Here is a 20,384-nt window from a genome sequence, read left to right as displayed (position 1 = left end):
TGTGTATCGTAGAGATAGGATAGGAAAGGTGGGAGGGGGAGTTTTCATTCTGGTGAAAGAAGAATTTGTAAGCTACGAAAAAGTTAAAGATGAGACACATGAAATTCTAGGTGTAAGGCTCATTTCTAAAGATAATAGGCAACTTGATATATTTGGAGTGTACAGATCGGGAAAGGGTAGCATTGATGCGGATTCGGAATTATTTGATAGGATAGTCAGCTATGTGGGAAACGACATGGAAAGAAATGTGATTGTAGCGGGAGATCTGAATTTGCCAGATGTCAATTGGGAAGGAAATGCGAACGACAGGAAGCATGACCAACAAATGGCAAATAAGTTAATATGGGAAGGAGAGCTGATTCAGAAAATGATGGAACCAACCAGAGGGAAAAATATTTTGGATGTGGTGCTGATAAAACCAGATGAGCTCTATAGGGAAACTGAAGTAATAGATGGTATTAGTGATCATGAAGCTGTTTTTGTGGTAGTTAAAAATAAATGTGATAGAAAGGAAGGTCTTAAAAGTAGGACTGTTAGGCAGTACCATATGGCTGATAAAGCAGGTATGAGGCAGTTTCTAAAAAGTAACTATGATCGGTGGAAAATGGTAAATAAAAATGTAAACAGACTCTGGGATGGGTTTAAAGAAATTGTTGAGGAATGCGAAAACAGGTTTGTACCTGTAAGGGTGGTAAGGAATGGTAAAGACCCACCTTATTATAATAGAGAAATAAAGAGACTAAGAAAGAGGTGCAGACTGGAAAGAAATAGAGTTAGAAATGGCTGTGGAAGTAAGGAGAAATTGAAGGGACTTACTAGAAAATTGAATATAGCAAAGAAAGCAGCTAAGGATAACATGATGGCAAGCATAATTGGCAGTCATACAAATTTTAGTGCAAAATGGAAGGGTATGTATAGGTATTTTAAGGCAGAAACAGGTTCCAAGAAAGACATTCCAGGAATAATTAATGAACAAGGGGAGTGTGTATGTGAGGATCTTCAAAAGGCAGAAGTATTCAGTCAGCAGTATGTAAAGATTGTTGGTTACAAGGATAATGTCGAGATAGAGGAGGAAACTAAGGCCAAAGAAGTAATAAAATTTACATATGATAACAATGACATTTACAATAAGATACAAAAGTTGAAAACTAGAAAAGCGGCTGGAATTGATCAGATTTCTGGGGATATACTAAAGACAATGGGTTGGGATATAGTACCATATCTGAAGTACTTATTTGATTATTGTTTGACTGAAGGAGCTATACCAGATGAATGGAGAGTTGCTATAGTAGCTCCTGTGTATAAAGGAAAGGGTGATAGACATAAAGCTGAAAATTACAGGCCAGTAAGTTTGACATGCATTGTATGTAAGCTTTGGGAAGGCATTCTTTCTGATTATATTAGACATGTTTGTGAAATTAATAACTGGTTCGATAGAAGGCAATTCGGTTTTAGGAAAAGTTATTCCACTGAAGCTCAACTTGTAGGATTCCAGCAAGATATAGCAAGTATCTTGGATTCTGGAGGTCAAATGGACTGTATCGTGATTGACCTGTCTAAAGCATTTGATAGGGTGGATCATGGGAGACTACTGGCAAAAATGAGTGCAATTGGACTAGACAAAAGAGTGACTGAATGGGTTGCTATATTTCTAGAAAATAGATCTCAGAGAGTTAGAGTAGGTGAAGCTTTGTCTGACCCTGTAATAGTTGAGGGGGGAGTTCCTCAGGGCAGTGTTATCGGACCTTTATGTTTTCTTATATATATAAATGATATGAGTAAAGGAGTGGAATCGGAGGTAAGGCTTTTTGCGGATGATGTTATTCTCTATAGAGTGGTAAATAAGTTACAAGATTGTGAGCAACTGCAACGTGACCTCGAAAATATTGTGAGATGGACAGCAGGCAATGGTATGTAGATAAACGGGGCTAAAAGTCAGGTTGTGAGTTTCACAAATAGGAAAAGTCCTCTCAGTTTTAATTACTGCATTGATGGGGTGAAAGTTCCTTTTGGGGATTGTTACGGAGTTTTTCCGTGGTAGGTAGAGGTGAAAGAAGGTGCGGGTGTGAATAGGTCTCCAGCTACGAAAGCAAAATTAATTTAAAATTTAACAAGGTTATATTTTCTTTTCAAAAACAAGAAATAACAAGCATGGCAGGTACAAAGTAGCAAGTCAAAAAGGGTAGTTACAATATTTACAGGAATTGGGCTTCGCGCCCTGATTTTACACAGCTTGGGCAATCAGCTCAGTTTTACCCCAAACACGAGTTTTAACAGAGGGGCAGAAAACCCCATTCATACCTAGGAGCCCTTGCTCCAAATTACACAGAAAAGCCTCCACGAGGCATACAACACTTAATTTTCAAAAGAGCCACTCGCTCTCAAAATTTAAGCCTCTCCCAGGCCACACCAAACTCCACCTTCAAGTTGTCCTCACTGGACATAGACACAGGGGTACAATACCCAACCTACTGAGATCTATTAAATGAAAAGGGGCAATTACATGACCTCTAAAATAACAATTTGAGAGGAGGCAATCTGCACTCCTAATACACTTGTTTTTAAAAAAACCTAATCTGGCTCTAGGCCACTAATGCAAGGGCTAATCCCATACTACCGAGGTGACTTTAGAAAAGAGCAATTTGTTTTACATTAACGAAGAATAGGTTGAGAAAATAAGTTCACCTCAAAACAATAAGAGTGGGAGCTCGAGAGGGTTAGCACTCTCTATCCCAGAAGGTAGCTTAAAAGAGAATAGAAGAAAGATTGTTACATTTTAGGAAAAGGTTTCATGGTGGAACGCTTCGCACCCGCCCCGAGAGTTAAACTGCTGAGCTAGCAAAGAAAGAATTTATTAATCGGCCATTACCTTATTGATGACCGCTGCCGAGGAAAGAGGCGCTTCCCGCCTCCTGCTATGTACTTTATACACTGAAAGATGGAACAGAAGTGGCCCGGAGACCCTAAAATCAGCAGTTTAAATCCTCTCGCGGAAGTTTCTAGGCGTTAGGGGAATGAAAACACCCGCCCACAATAACTTTATTGGCTAGGGTACAGAAACATATCCAAGATGGGGGAAGATACATCGGATTGGTCGGAAATTACTAAAAGAAATTCGGGATTGGATAAATCTAAAACAAGGGGGAAAAGAGGGGTATACAGCCAACTTAAACAATAACAGAAAGAAATTTAGCAAGAAACAAACATTTGAAATAAAAATTTCTCCAACAAAATAGTTCTTTGACTCCGCACTAGGGTGCACTATTGTTGATCTTCAGTAGTGTCCTCTAGAAGAGAAAGTTCACACTTCTTACTTCAAGCGAAACAAAAACACATCAAAAATGACACAGTTCAAAAACTCAAAATTTTCCACATGGTGACATCTTCTGAGAAGGTAAAGAATTAATAGCGTAGATAAAGTTCAGACTTCCTCCAGCAGAGGAGTTTCAACTGGCGCACATTTTAAATTAGCGGAGTGGAGGTGTACCTCCCGGTACAGACCTCCCCCCCCAAAAGTTCCTCCCGGGGTGACACATGAAATTGTTTGAAAACAAGGTCCAAGTTTTGATGTAGATATGGAGATTAATTGCCAAAAAAAAAATTTATAAGATTTTCTTAATTTGGTTTGATTTAGTTTCAAAATTTTGTTGTTGCAGATGAAGTAAAGTTTTTAAGTTTGTAGAAGTAGAATTCCGAAGATAGAATTTTAATACTTAAAAGTGATGAAAAATTTTGCAATGTCCACCAAATATTGCTGTTGAATTCCCGAGTGTAGTCATTGCTTATCGTAACTGTCCATGTAGTTGAGGTTGATGAAGTTGGATGGCCAGACCGGCCGTTGCAGCTTGCGTCCAAAGGAGGCCGCTCGGACACCTCAAGTACCCTGAGATACCGCTCGCCCGCACTATGAGGGGAGCAGAGGTGTTGAAACACGCCGCGCCCGCGGTGAAGGAATACAGGCTGCGGGCAAGTAGCAGGACGTGCGCCGCACATCAGCCTAGGCCGGGAGGAGAGCTCCGGCTCGCCGTGCACATGTCGTCCTCGCTGGGGCTGAGGGGGCCCGTCCTCGAACCCAGCCGCGGCACAGCGCCGCGCGGCTGCGGGGGCACTGAAACATTTAAGCTAGGCGGCAGAATTGTGTTGGACCATCATGTTTCTTTTGAGGACACAGGCATGTAGAGAGATTGAGGGGCCAGCGGCGTGCAGATATCCATGGCATTTCATCTAAGCCAGCCACTGTGTGTAGTGGAGCAGGAGACGGGAGCGTGGTAATGGCCGTGGCAAGGACAGGATGGCAGTTTAACAAATCGGGGGAGGTTTTACAGAAATGCTTACATATAAAATAAAATAGAAGGAGCAGAATGCCTTAAGAGTGGAACTCAAAAAAAAATATATATATAACCTTCATATTCCTATCAAATTATATGAAGCAAGTTGACACAAAATTTACACCGGTTTCACCTGGGACAGGTGAACCCTAAATATCCTCTCGGTGGCTGGATTGCTTACTAACAATGTAACCGGCGTAAGAAAATCGAGAATGATGCATGGCCCATGAAATCTGGGGGCAAGCTTGCCCGCGGGAACAAAATTCTTGACCATCACCTGGTCACCTACCTTCAAAGTGGTGGGTCTCCGTCCTCGATCATACTTTTCTCTAACCTTTTCATGAGATACCTTAAGATTGGCTTTAGCCTTCTTCCAAAGATCTTTAATATTATCCGGATCTATTGTCTCGGGTAGAATGTCACTCAGAGACCGAAGGTTAGAGAGCGGCGTGTTGGGAACAAACTTGAACATCAAGGAAGCTGGAGTGAACTTATGAGATTCATGAACCGCCGAATTCAAAGCAAAAGCTAACCAATGCAGGGACGTGTCCCACCTGGAATGATCTTCATGATGATAGGCAATAAGTGCGGACCTGAGATTACGATTAACCCGTTCAGCCAGAGATGGTTGAGGGTAATAAGCAGAAGTAGTTACATGAGAGATGGATAAGTCAAAACAGAATTTACGAAATAAGTTAGATGTAAAAGCCTTCGCATTATCAGATACAATATATTGGCACGGACCAAAAGAAGCAAAAATAGAATTTAAGCCAGTAATGGTAGTCTGAGCGGTAGCCAGCTTAGTCGGAAATAACCAAGAAAATCTGGTAAAACCATCTACACACACAAGGATGAACTTGTTGGCATTACCCTTTGACTGGGGGAATGGTCCTACATAATCAATATACAGGCGTTCCATGGGGCGCGACGCTTGCTGAGAAGACAAGAGGCCAACCTTGGTGGACATGGTCGGTTTACTAAACAAACAGGATTTACAAGCCTTTACTAGTTCACGGATTTCACCGTCCATACCTTTCCAGATGAACATTTCACGAATCTTTTCACGAGTTTTAAAGATTCCAAGATGCCCTCCTAATGGGGTCTCATGATAATACTTGAAGATCATAGGTACAAGAACAGCTGGAACGACAACTTTCATCATCTTATCATGCCTCGAAGGGCAACATAGAACACCATTCCTCAGAACATAAGGGACAACATGTTCCCCAGAAGAAAGGGTTTCCATTATCGGAGCCAGCGTCGGATCTTCACGTTGGTATTTCTCGATATCCCTAAAGAGCATGGGAGCATCTGTTAGGATGGCATTAACCTTAGATAGTATGGACTCGGAAGGTGATGAATTGTCGACCGGTTCGTGGGTCTCGACGTCGTTAGAAAACATACGGCTGAGTCCATCAGCAACAACATTTTCGGTACCTCTGATATGTCTAACATCAAACTGGAAGGCAGAAATACGGATGGCCCAGCGGGCTATACGACCAGTACGACGCGGCCTACCTAAGACCCAGCTTAAGGCTTGATTATCTGTCTCCAGGTCGAATTTGACATGTTCCAGATAGAGACGGAACTTCTCTAAGGCGAATAAGACTGCCAAACCTTCGAGCTCATAGATGGAATACTTGGCTTCTTGAGCCGACAATGTCCTAGACGCATAGGCGATGGGGCGCCTCCCTAGTTCAGTCTCTTGAAGAAGGACTGCAACTACCGCTGACGACGATGCGTCGGTTTGGACAATGAATTTCTTCGAGAAATCAGGCATAGCAAGTACAGGGGCATTACAAAGAGCTAATTTAAGGTCTTCAAAAGCGGCTTGTTGAGAAGGTCCCCACTCGAATTTGATGCCTTTCCTACGAAGAAGGTTTAAGGGCGCCGCTCTATTAGCGAAGTTAGGAATAAACTTCCTGAAGAAATTCACCATACCAATGAACCTGGCGATACCTTTAATGTCTTTGGGAGGTTTAAAATCACGGATGGCCTGTGTTCTAGAATAATCGACTGCTACACCATCCGGTGACACAATATGCCCTAGGAAAGACATAGAGGGCTTAGCAAAGGCAACCTTGGACAACTTAACAGTTAACCCAGCCTTACGAAGGCGATCGAGAACTTCTCGCAGATGATCTAGATGTTCTTCAAAAGTCTCTGAAAATACGACGACATCGTCCAAGTAGTGATATAAGTACTCAAATTTGATGTCGGAGAAGACCCTATCTAGTAGCCTAGTGAGTACAGCTGCTCCCGTGGGGAGCCCGAAAGGCACGCGGTTGTATTCGTATAAATTCCAGTCCGTGGCAAACGCTGTAAGATGTTTAGACTCTTCGGCAAGGGGAATTTGATTATAGGCCTGATTCAAGTCCAAGATAGTAAAGAACTTGGCCTTACGAAACCATGAAAAACGAGAATGAAGGTCGGGAAGGGGCACAGATTGTAACACCACCTTCCGATTGAGAGCCCTGTAATCAATGACAGGCCTGAAGCCCCCTTGGGGTTTCGGGACTAAAAAAATAGGCGAAGAATACGCTGACTTAGAGGGCCTAATAATACCGTCCTTCAACATCTGATCGATGATTTCTTTTAGAGCCTTCATTTTAGGTGGAGATAGCCTATAAGGTGGAAAACGGACAGGAATCGAATCCGTGACCTCAATTTTGTATTCAATAAGGTCAGTAACACCAAGAGTATCAGAGAACACCTGGGGAAACGACTGACACAATTTGCGAATACTATCAGCCTGCTCCTCAGGTAGATGCCTAAGGTCTAACAACATCTCATCTTGGGTAGGCGAAATAGAAGAACATGATGCAGAATTACACTTTAATAGAGGGATATTACAATTAGAGGCAAATTTGAAAGTGCAAGACCTACTCTGAAGATCGAGCACAAGACCAGTGTGAGAAATAAAGTCCGCTCCCAATATAATGGGGCAAGACAAGTGCTTGGCCACAAACAATTTAACTTTCCATGTGAATTTAAAAATACGAATTTTGACATATAAGGAACCGAGAATTTCTAATGGAGAGGAATTAGCCGAAACGTATTGGATCGCCGACAAACAATAGTTAGGAAGTTTACAAACAGATTTCAATTTTGAATACCAATCAGCCGAAATAATAGAACAAACACTACCTGAATCTAAGAGAGCTGTTATAGGCTCGTTATTTAACTCAATTTTGTGAAAGGGGACCGGTGCGGGGGTATCCGCCGCAATCCTAAGACACTCTTTGGGACCTTCAAAAGATGAATTTGAAAATTGCTCGTTCCCTGAATTTACAACCTGTTTACCCGGGGCTGAGTCTCGGGAAGATGGATTAGTCGACTCAGCCGAAGCCACTAGTCACTTTTTATTATTGGCATAGGTGGAATTTGCACCAGAAGTTGAGCAGGAGGGGGTGCTATTCGAATTGGGACAATCCTTGGCGATATGTGAGAAAGCCCCACATTTAAAACAGCCTTGTGATGACCCGGCTCCATTCCTTGTCCCACTTGACTTGATCAGTGGACACTTGTTGCGCAGATGGTCAGGCGACCCGCAAGCATAACATTTACGGGGATTGACTGGTCGGCGAGGTGGAGGCCGAGTATTACTAAAGGAAGGCGGGGGTTCTTTCGCGACACGCAAAGAATCGGCGTATCTAACTCCTTCCGCTGAGACGGCCAATGCTTCAAGTTCAGAGAAAGTTTGCGGGCACGCCGCGAAACACAAATATGACCTGTAGGGTGGTGAAATCCCTTCCACAATAGCTTGTACAATCTGATCCTCAGGGAAATGAAGAGCAAACACCCTAGTATAAAACTTAATGTCCTGTATGAAATCAGCCAAGTTTTCATCCAAGCGTTGTACACGGTAATAGTACTTCTGAATAAGGGAGGACCTGGCCCTAACCGGGATGAAGTTAGCTAGCAAATGGGCATGGAAATCCTCAATAGATGATTGCTCGGCAATGGCTCTTACGATTTTATCTGAGAGAATACCAATAGCATACGGATAGATAATTTGCAAAATTTGACATGGAGAAAGAGAAAACACAAGGGCATGATCCTGAAATTCAACTAGAAATCTTAAAAATGAAATTACATCACTGGTGGTATTAACGGAAAACCTAGAGATGCCTCTGAGCAACATTGCCAATGGATGAGGCAAGCTGCTAAACCCGGGTGACATAGTAGGTAAAGGTTTCAATGGCAAGGAAGTTAATTCAGAACGGATGTTACTCAATGATGCACGACGTTCAGATTCGTTGTCCAATGGGGCATGGATAGTTTGAGCAGCAACGGTTATCCTATTAACTTCTCCCTTGGGAGGCGCTTCCTCACTACCTGCATTCACTGTGGTGGGTAGATCGCTTTTGGGAGGAACCTCCCCTGTTAACAATTGAGTGACCTTGCTAGATAATTCAGACATATTTTCAAGCAGCGTACTAGCTTCCTTCTTCTGAACGTCATTCAACTTTAGAGACAACAGATCGTTAACACTATTCTAAAAATGATATAGCCTAGCTTGCACACGCTTAATTTGATTAGGAGAAGGATCATTCTCATCAAAAAAACTAACTACAGAAGCTAGCCCAGTAATATTCTCCGTGATCGTGGAAAGAGAGTCGTCAATTTCTTTCTCTCCCAAATTGGGGATGGAAATGGGCAAATCTAGGGACTCTCTAAGCTTGTTTGTGTCTACTGCAACCGTGCCTCCAGATTGTACATTTCTAATAGTCAATTCATAGATCAACTCCTCCTTGCGCAAATAGTTAAGATGGAGAACATCGCGAGGGCCGGGCATGGTGACAGAACAATTTTGAAAAACTCAAAAAATTCCAGCAACTGGGAAAATAGTTCGAGTTCGGAACAAACAATGTTTAGCCGTCAAAAGGGGCTAAATTGAGACCCATTCAACCACGCTCTGCTACCACTTGTTACGGAGTTTTTCCGTGGTAGGTAGAGGTGAAAGAAGGCGCGGGTGTGAATAGGTCTCCAGCTACGAAAGCAAAATTAATTTAAAATTTAACAAGGTTATATTTTCTTTTCAAAAACAAGAAATAACAAGCATGGCAGGTACAAAGTAGCAAGTCAAAAAGGGTAGTTACAATATTTACAGGAATTGGGCTTCGCGCCCTGATTTTACACAGCTTGGGCAATCAGCTCAGTTTTACCCCAAACACGAGTTTTAACAGAGGGGCAGAAAACCCCATTCATACCTAGGAGCCCTTGCTCCAAATTACACAGAAAAGCCTCCACGAGGCATACAACACTTAATTTTCAAAAGAGCCACTCGCTCTCAAAATTTAAGCCTCTCCCAGGCCACACCAAACTCCACCTTCAAGTTGTCCTCACTGGACATAGACACAGGGGTACAATACCCAACCTACTGAGGTCTATTAAATGAAAAGGGGCAATTACATGACCTCTAAAATAACAATTTGAGAGGAGGCAATCTGCACTCCTAATACACTTGTTTTTAAAAAAACCTAATCTGGCTCTAGGCCACTAATGCAAGGGCTAATCCCATACTACCGAGGTGACTTTAGAAAAGAGCAATTTGTTTTACATTAACGAAGAATAGGTTGAGAAAATAAGTTCACCTCAAAACAATAAGAGTGGGAGCTCGAGAGGGTTAGCACTCTCTATCCCAGAAGGTAGCTTAAAAGAGAATAGAAGAAAGATTGTTACATTTTAGGAAAAGGTTACATGGTGGAACGCTTCGCACCCGCCCCGAGAGTTAAACTGCTGAGCTAGCAAAGAAAGAATTTATTAATCGGCCATTACCTTATTGATGACCGCTGCCGAGGAAAGAGGCGCTTCCCGCCTCCTGCTATGTACTTTATACACTGAAAGATGGAACAGAAGTGGCCCGGAGACCCTAAAATCAGCAGTTTAAATCCTCTCGCGGAAGTTTCTAGGCGTTAGGGGAATGAAAACACCCGCCCACAATAACTTTATTGGCTAGGGTACAGAAACATATCCAAGATGGGGGAAGATACATCGGATTGGTCGGAAATTACTAAAAGAAATTCGGGATTGGATAAATCTAAAACAAGGGGGAAAAGAGGGGTATACAGCCAACTTAAACAATAACAGAAAGAAATTTAGCAAGAAACAAACATTTGAAATAAAAATTTCTCCAACAAAATAGTTCTTTGACTCCGCACTAGGGTGCACTATTGTTGATCTTCAGTAGTGTCCTCTAGAAGAGAAAGTTCACACTTCTTACTTCAAGCGAAACAAAAACACATCAAAAATGACACAGTTCAAAAACTCAAAAAATTTTCCACGTGGTGACATCTTCTGAGAAGGTAAAGAATTAATAGCGTAGATAAAGTTCAGACTTCCTCCAGCAGAGGAGTTTCAACTGGCGCACATTTTAAATTAGCGGAGTGGAGGTGTACCTCCCGGTACAGGGATCATTGTAAGTATCTAGGTGTTAATATAAGGAAAGATCTTCACTGGGGTAATCACATAAATGGGATTGTAAATAAAGGGTACCGATCTCTGCACATGGTTATGAGGGTGTTTAGGGGTTGTAGTAAGGATGTAAAGGAGAGTGCATATAAGTCTCTGGTAAGACCCCAACTAGAGTATGGTTCCAGTGTATGGGACCCTCACCAGGATTACCTGATTCAAGAACTGGAAAAAATCCAAAGAATAGCAGCTCGATTTGTTCTGGGTGATTTCCGACAAAAGAGTAGCGTTAAAAAAATGTTGCAGTGTTTGGGTTGGGAAGAATTGAGAGAAAGAAGAAGAGCTGCTCGACTAAGTGGTATGTGATGTAGATGTTGATTCCCAGCTGTCAGCGAGCTGTCAGCTGAGAGATCAAATCAAATCAAATCAAAATCTCTTTATTTGCAAATGAGGTGTTTACCTCGGTGGCAAATGGTACACTAAAATACATTATTGTCAAGCACTAAATATTAAATTAACAAGAGAATAAAATTTTCCTATAATACAATATTATATAATTTACGCTAACGATTTTTTCTATTAAACACACAGCTCATCCTTAATAAATTTACATTGTTTACAAAATTCTACTTATAATATCTCGTGTACTACATACAAATATAGTCATCTGATATACAGTATGTGGAATTACTTCAAATGATACTGTACAACTGGTATAAGATTAAAATTTACATTGCATTTATTTACTTTTTCTTTTCTTTACCCATTCTGGAACCTAAGTAGCATAACGACCTTCTGCGTCTTAACCAGAGCCCCTTTTACCACCACTTTTCAGAGTTCCTGAAGGGCCTTCACAGCTACCGTAGCGGTCCCAGGGCCCTCGAAGTCCCCACTGTACTTCACCCCTACAGGCAGTCCCCTACTTTGGCTGTCCAAACTCCTTAGACCAGGGGATGGAATTAATTTATTTACACACATTTTTAATTTACAATAACCTGCACTGGTTGAATGCCCTCTAACACTTCATTTATTTTCTCTGTTGCTGTTTATTCTCTTTTTGAATATCTGTACAGATTTTGGAAAAGGATCAAACACTACCCCTGGTAAACTGTTCCACTCCTTCACAACCTTCCCAATGAATGAAAATTTACCCCAATCGCTTCTGCTAAAATTCCTTCTAATTTTATATTTGTGGTCAGTTCTGCCGATATAATTATTTTCCAACTGAAGCCTCTCACGGATATCTCCCCATGCTGCTTCTCCTGTATAGGCTCTATATAAACCTATAAGTCTAGTTTTCTCCCTTCTCTTACTTAAAGTTTCCCACCCTAGTTTCATTAATATTTCTGATACACTACTCTTTCTCCTGAAATCCCCTGTTACAAATCTTGCTGCTTTCCTCTGTACACTATCTATTTCTTTTATTAGATGGCGTGGAATGACATTAGTAGACGAATAGGTTTGAATAGCGTCTATAAAAGTAGGAAAGATCACAATATGAAGATAAAGTTGGAATTCAAGAGGACAAACTGGGGCAAATATTCATTTATAGGAAGGGGAGTTAGGGATTGGAATAACTTACCAAGCAAGATGTTCAATAAATTTCCAATTTCTTTGAAATCATTTCGGAAAAGGCTAGGAAAGCAACAGATAGGGAATCTGCCACCTGGGCGACTGCCCTAAATGCAGATCAGTATTGACTGATTGATTGATTGATTGATTGAGGTGTAGTCTGCTTGATAACCATAGTATGAATCAGAAGGTGTTGGTAGTGTAAAATCTTGCGTTACAAACCCAGCTAAGCTCTCCAAGTCACTTTCTTCTGTGTAACATTATACAGATTGCTCCATCTGTCACACCTACAAGTTTTATTATTCTCCAAAATCCAGCCAAACATTTCTGCAGGCAAGCACAGATTATTGTAAACTATACTTGCATCTAAATCACTCGACTCTTTAAAGCACATAGACACTGACGGAATATCGCAATATCAATTACCCTATATTATATCGAAATTAATATTTTTTTAAGGAACACGAATAGGTTCGCCGTTTGGAATTAGAAAAAAGGTCTTCCCTAACCCCAGACTTATTCTCAGAATAACATATGCACACTACAGTTTTATCATCGCCTTCAAAATAATCACGATGTAGCCTATGTTTTTAACCCATTTCTCTCTTCATGTTATATTCCGTAGGAAACTTAAGAATAGTTGTATGAAGGGCATTGGCATAGTTAGACTTAAACCTAGTTCACAATACGGTCAAAATAAACACCATTCTCTCATTACTGCGCTTGATTACAGATCCCAAGTGTCCATTGACTTATATAAATATACTCGCACACTTATATTCTACAAAGAAACATTTATCGTCAATGTTATGAAATAACACCAACTATTAATACATTGGATAACAACAAACCAAAACAAACCCACATTTCCAACATGTCCGGCTACGCGATTCGCCATCTTTGGAGGATGGGGAATAGCATAAAGGTCTGAGGATTGGAGTCAGTCTTGGTGTTGTTAACCTGGTTTCGTTCTGCTGTCGATAAAAACATTATTTCTCTCCAAGCAAGAGCAACAAAACGTAGACTCATTCAGATTACTGTAAGTAACGTGATGTACATGTCATGAGTTATATTCTGAACAAATTTGCATATAGCACAGTTTACGAGTGCCCCAAGGGTGCACTTGTAAAGGAGGCCACTTTCTGTCGTATGCTGCTTTTGGTCTGTCTAGTATACTTCATTTAGCTCAGTTACTGATAGATTCACTTAAGGTCTAGAGGACCATCACCAAAGAGCCGTCACTCACTCTCCCTAGTTGCTTTGATTCTGTAAAGCTGTCGAGTTGCCATTGGATTGCCATTACGCACAGCTAGAAAGCAAACTAGAGAGAGAGAGAGAGAGAGATAGTGTGTGCGCGCGTCTGTGTGTGTGAGTGTGAACAGAACCTGTTGGTAACCAGTAGCAAATACAGTAGAGACAATACGTGACACTTACGGATTTAGCCTTGTTAAAATGGGAGACAATTCGACGGTTGCGCTCCTAGTGACTTGACCTAAAAAGACGCGCTAAATTCAAATATCAATGAAATTGCATATACGAAGATGGAAAAATAAATTATGTTTAGAAAGAAAGTATTATAGAGATATTAACTTCGAAGTTGCTGAAGCAATTCTGGATAAATGAATGAAGAATTTTTGAAAGATTATTATTTAAAGACTGAAATTAGACATAAACAAGATGTGAAATGGCTTGATCTTTCAGTGCTTTACTTTATTTGCTTTAGCATTCCTGCCTGAACTTTTACGGGTAGATTTGTCTTTTTCTCATTTAAAAACATTGTATCATCACATTAAGACACTTGTCAATAAAAATATCGGCACATTCCTTTCCACGCATGAGCAACGAATTAACATTTAAAAGCTGGACAGTTTTCCTCTTAACAGAAAGAAAATCTGTAAAATCCCGGCTTTAATCTGAGAAGAGAGATAAAAGAAAGAAAAGTATGAAAATGTTGTCGATAGTGATGCTTTGAGGAATATTTACGTACAATTAGAGTAAAAATGTAACATACCCTTGGCTGTATAGTCGAGGATTTTAAAAGTCGCTGGCCTGGAAATGATCTGAACAGATCTTATAATTCTTATATAAGCGTAACGTCCCATCTTTCTTGTGTACCTTATTCAAATCATTTCTGTGGCATTTCAAAACCCTCAGATCACACCTACAACAACACATCGGTATTGAAGGTTAAACGCTGCATTATACAATAAAATATGCGTATTATATTTTAAGCCAGTGAAAATATGGGTCGAGCACGTCAGAAGATTATGAAGTACTATAAAAATCTCTTTGTCACTGGAAGAGTATATATGCAAACACAATATTACTTACATTTTCTTTTCACGATGGAAGCGAAAGAAAGGCCGCACATTCTTCTCTACTTCATAGTTACTGCAGCCAAACACAGCACATACCTTTCCCCGCATGTTGAGAGGAGATATCAAGGAATGGCACACGCTACTATTTAATTATGTCAACTCCTGAAAACGCATAAATAACACCAAAAACTTCACACAGAAATACACGTGCTCGTATGACAGAATCAGTAGTTCTCAGGTCAGTCCACTAGAGGGAGCTCTAATAGCTGTCCATCGATATCTCGCGGAGTGTTGCGTATTGTCGCTACTGTATTTGCCCAAGACCAAGGTCTGTCTAGGGAGGTCTGGTCACGCTACCACAATTCTTTGCGGTGGCGGCCATATTGGGTCTTAAATATCGTCGTTGTGTGGGCGTGCCCAATGTAATGATGTGAGTTATTACTTGTATTTTGAAGGAAAATGGGGTACTGTGCCGCACCAAATTGTCAAAACAAGACAACTGACGGAATTAGAGTGTTTCGCTTCCCGAGAGATAAGCAAAGGAGAGCTCAGTACGTACAAATCTGTAGGCGTGACAAATGGCAATCTACAGATAATTTCTTCTTGTGCGCGGTTAGTGAAGTTATACATTCGTATTATTCCTGAATAATAGTATGTTTATATGAACGATGTTTTATATTTATAGGTCTTATTATGTATTTTCTTCTAACATAATTTTGAAGAATCGCAATTTGAACTAAAGGCGTAAACTACTCAAGTGGATTTCCATCCCAGCAATTTTCAACGTCCCTAATCCACCCAAGTCTTTGACATATAATAGGAAACCTCCCACAGAAAGAGTTGTCCTTTATAACATGCAAGAAGAGCAACAGGAAATGTGTAATAGTAATATTGATGTTTATGAAAATTTCCTTTTCATGTGTCCGGCTCCATGGCTAAATGGTTGGTCACAGGGGTCCCGGGTTCGATTCCCGGCAAGGTCAGGAATTTTAACTGTAATTGCTTAATTTCACTGGCCTATCACTTCAAACCAACAATTTGTGTCCAGCTTGCCATCATGGCAACAACAATTGTTAATAGCAGTCTTATACGGTACTGTAGTTGCTATTTACAGCTATATTTCATTCATCCTAAATGCTCTATGGAGTACATTATATGGCTGGACAAATACTTAAAGATCACAACACTTGCACTAACCAACTACTGTAATTTAACGTACCATAGCCTAACATAATATCCTAATATAATCCCTAAAATAGCCTAACCTAGGTTAACTCAACTAAATAGCGACTGAATTTCTATTTCTTATGGAATTTTGTCTACCAATGGCTTTAATTTGCTTAACGATTATTATTATTATATTATTATTATTATTATTATTATTATTATTATTATTATTATTATTATTATTATTATTATTATTATTATTATTATTATATAATAGTTGATGTTACTTCTGGATTATTACTGGCTGCTTGAGACCAACTCCACGAGATAGAATCTACTGTTAGGCTGGAATCGCCCCACCAGACATAAGAAGAGAAGTTGCATCCATGAATGAGAGAACTAAAGCACTTGCCTCATGTGCACACCCATTGTATGGATATGAACCTGCCCGCCGAAGATTGAGGTCTAGGAGGAGTTTCCTGAATACAACCGCAGATTTAAACGAATCTGCTCAATCCACAAGGTTGAAATTATGGAGAACTAGAAATCCTCAACTTGCTGGTTGGATGCTGCCAATTGAACATCTCCCTCCAGGACACGAGGAACAATGGTCTACGTGGAAATCGTTGAACAGGCTTCGCACTGGGGTTGGTAGATCAAGAATCAATATGGTAATTTGGGGCTTTCCTGGCACATCCAGGCAATGTGAATGTGGTGAAGACCAAACCACAGCCCATTTCATGAACTGTAGTAAGTGTCCTTTGAGTTGCACAATAGAGGACTTGATGGCTGCGACACCTAATGCGCGTGATTTGGCAAAATTCTGGACAGACACTATTTGATATGTATGTCATTAAGTACCATTATGCTATGTAAAATGTATGCTTCTGATACGAACAAATAAATAAATACATGCATGAATGTTAGGACTCAGTTAAGAGCCCCGTGGTCGCTAACCCACGCTCCCTAGTTAGGAGCTCCTGACGCCCCTTTCAGTCACATCTTATGACAGGCAGGGGGATGCCGTGGGTGTTATTCTATTGCCCCCGCCCACAGGGGGAAATCAATTTGGGTTGTGACTACGAGGCCTTAGCTGAGTCTTTACATTGCTTTCACTTGTGTTAGGCTCTCACCTATTCTAGCCCATCCGACCTCCCCTGGTCAACACTTGTTCTTTTCCGAACGTGACGGCATTAGCGCATTCGAGGCCTAGGAAGTTTTTCATTTCCATGCACTTCGTGGCCTTCATCTTTCTTTTGCCGATACCTTCATTTTTCGAAGTGTTGGACCCCTTCCATTTGTTTTGTTCTGATTAGTGTTTATAGAGGATGGTTGCCCAGTTGTACTTCCTCTTAAAACAATAATCACCACTACCACTTTGTACTATATAGCTGTATGGGTTATCAATAAACTAGTTAAGAGTAGCTAAGAACATCACTATTGTTGCACATGTGCAGAGTATTTTTTGCCTTAGAACCCAAAGAAATACCATAAGAATGGATAACAACAGTTACCACACATAACTTAATGCACTCAACTCAAGAGGCATTCAGTGCTTGTCAGCATACTGGAGTAACCTTTTAGAAACGCAGTATCGGTAATTACTTTCTTAATAAAGAAAACGCTGAAGGTAATTTATTACAACTGTCTCTTAGTACTTTAAGTACAGTACTTCAAGTTCAGTATTTCATGTACCGCTAATCATAATATGACACAGGTACTGTGCAGATTTCTATGTTTCTGTCAATGATATTACGTATTTGACAGATGAAATTAAAAAGAAACAAAGTAAGACAAAGTTGTAAGGAAGTAAAAGAGTAGGACATGAGCTTTTCTGTTGATTCTTATTTATCAAAAAAAAAAAAAAGAATTTCAGGCTCTGTTAATTTTCTTCCTATTCAAATAGCTGTGAATGTATTCATATCATTTGAGTGTTATGCAGTTATACATACATGGACAGTAGATGCCCAATTAAAAACTTTATGCAAAATAGTTGGTATTTTGTTTTATTTCAATGTATGGCACCGAAATTCTCTAAGTTCGAATACACTTGCCTTTGGTTACGCTCGCTTAATGACCCAATATGGCGGCTCCATAAGAAGCATTCGTGACTTGACCTCCCTAGACAAACCTTGCCCAAGACCAACTACAGTTACATCAGACCGTAATCTAGAAAAAACATGGCGGACATCGGTGTGCGATATGAGAGGTTGAGGGGAAGGTTATGCATGTTTATTCCGAGTCACCTAAAGAAAATATCACAAGTCGAACGTAATGAAATGCAACTCACTAACTGAAAATGTGAATAATTAAACACCAAAAGTAGCGTTATCGCGTATTGTAAGTCTAAATGAAATTTCAGAGGGAAAAATAACGAAGGGAGAATATTGTATCAACGTCAGGTTGAAACAGACATTGAGTATAAGAATATTTCACATATGAATCTCTGGTCAGCAAATACGATATATATATAGATGTCAACAAAGAACATTATTAACCTCACATGAAATACTATGTAACACCATTAACCACAGCCCATTATATAAAACACGCAAACAAATTTCGCCAACAAAATTTCAACCCTCCAAAATCCACATGTATCGTTGAGTAGGTACAAGCGATATTTGTATGATACACTTGACCATCTAAAGCACTCGTCACCTTAAAACTCACCAGAATTGATGGCATAATTGTATTTTATATTTTAAAAAAAACATAATCCTCATGTTCACACACGGGAAATGGGGTTAGGTTTAGTTTACGCATGTTTATTGTAAAACGTTGAAAATTAACATCATTCTTGCACCACCGTTTAAGATTAATTTAGTCTCTCAATCATAAATCTTGGTCATGATTTTCCGGATCTTTCTGGGGCTGATTTAATTTTCTTTGTAGCAAGGTACGTTGACTGATAGGGCAAATGCTAGGATAGGCATCATTAGTTTTACCTTTGGAAATTTGCGCGGCACTCGAATTAAATCACCACCTTCTATGGGTATATAATGTCTTCCCTAACAATACATTTGATTTCAAAACTGATAAAATGATTAATGCACACATTATTAGTCCTATGATTCTGTTCGACGTTTTCCTTACGAATTCTCTTAACCCAATTTTGCCTTAATACTAGGTCTTTCGGAAACTGGAACACTGAAGCTCTTACTTACATCCAGTCACACAGCATATTAAACTATAAACATATTGCATAGGTAACTAAAATTGTAGAAAATACTTTCAGAGAAGAACACGAGAATCAACATTAACCTAATCGCCACCGATATTGTTGGAATAAATAAGCTCTTTAAGAACGAACGGCTTCTTACGGCACTGAAACAGGATCTATAACCTTCTTAAGACTATAAATAAATATAATGTACGATTAATAATATTCAAATTTCCGTAAATATTTGGTAACAATACGGCCTACACAAATCACAACAAACGCATGCTAGCACTCCAGCTGCCGCCATTACGTACAGTTTCGATAGGTCGGTTAAGGTCTGAGATATTGTAGTTGGTCTTGATTTGCCAGTAGTGATGTGCTGCACGAGAGACGCTTGGACTCGCGAGAATCGAGTCTGGCGATTCCGAGCAAGACCGACTACAATATATCAGACCTTAATGTTACTATCGATTGGGAGGAAAATGGCGACTTCGTGGGCGAACTTTTGAGACATGTGGTTGGTTCATATCTGTGTTTACATTCTGTTAAAGAGTGTTATTTTAATCGAGTTATTGAAGTATAAAGTAAATGTTTGGTAAAATAGTAATCTATAACGGTTTATCAGTATGGTGTTTTGTTAGAAGTTTATTTGATGGTATTTTTAATGTATAATAGTGTTTATATTGCCGTGCTGTAACATAGCACAAAATGGGTCGTTCCTGCTGCGTTCTAATTATACCGTTGCTGAAGCTTTTAAATTCCCTGAAGATAGATCTCTACAGGAGAAATGGATAAGGAATATTCACCGGGAAAATGTGGAAGTCAAAGACCAAACTATCGTAGGCTATGTGTGTAACCAAAATTTGTGGTTAGGGAAGATCTTTTTCCAACCGATAATGGTGAGCCTATTCGTTTTTGTTTTCTTATTCAGTCGGAGTAATTTCATGTAAGTTGACGATAAGTATTAGTTTATATGTAGAATATAAGTGTGTGAATGTATTTATATGGGTCAGTGGTCACTAAGATCTGTAATTATATGCAGTCATGTGAGAATATGTTTGTTTTGATCGTGTTGTGAACCGGATTTAAATCGAGCTATGGCAATGCCTCTCATACATCTATTCTTAAGTTCGCTAAGGAATTAAACATTAAGAGAGAAGTGGATCAGGAACATACATCGTGAATATTTCTACAAAACAGTAGTGTGCATATGACATCTGACATTAAGTCTGAGATTAGGGAAAACTATTTTTCTAATTCTAAATGATGGACCTATTCGTATACTTCTAAAAAAAATCATTTAGATAGTGATAATTGATATGGCGTCTATGTGCTTCAAAGTGTCGTGTGATTTAGATGCAATTTTGAAAGAATCTGTGCTTGCCTGCGGGAACATTTGGCTAGATCTTGGTGTATAACAAA

At 39.9% G+C, this 20,384-nt stretch overlaps 1 non-coding gene across 1 annotated transcript in view; it reads left to right on the top strand.

Moving 5' to 3' along the window:
* Positions 1 to 13,189: 13,189 nt before the first annotated feature.
* LOC136877235 (uncharacterized) overlaps positions 13,190 to 20,384 on the top strand; it is a 50,599-nt gene continuing 43,404 nt past the window's right edge. The window contains exon 1 of the transcript XR_011018556.1: positions 13,190 to 13,353. This is a non-coding gene — a transcript (uncharacterized protein). The remainder of the gene's footprint in view (positions 13,354 to 20,384) is intronic.

Source organism: Anabrus simplex, chromosome 7, assembly GCF_040414725.1.
Source record: "Anabrus simplex isolate iqAnaSimp1 chromosome 7, ASM4041472v1, whole genome shotgun sequence".
NCBI classification, from domain to species: Eukaryota; Metazoa; Arthropoda; class Insecta; order Orthoptera; family Tettigoniidae; genus Anabrus; species Anabrus simplex.
This window is presented reverse-complemented; position numbering and strand designations above follow the sequence as displayed.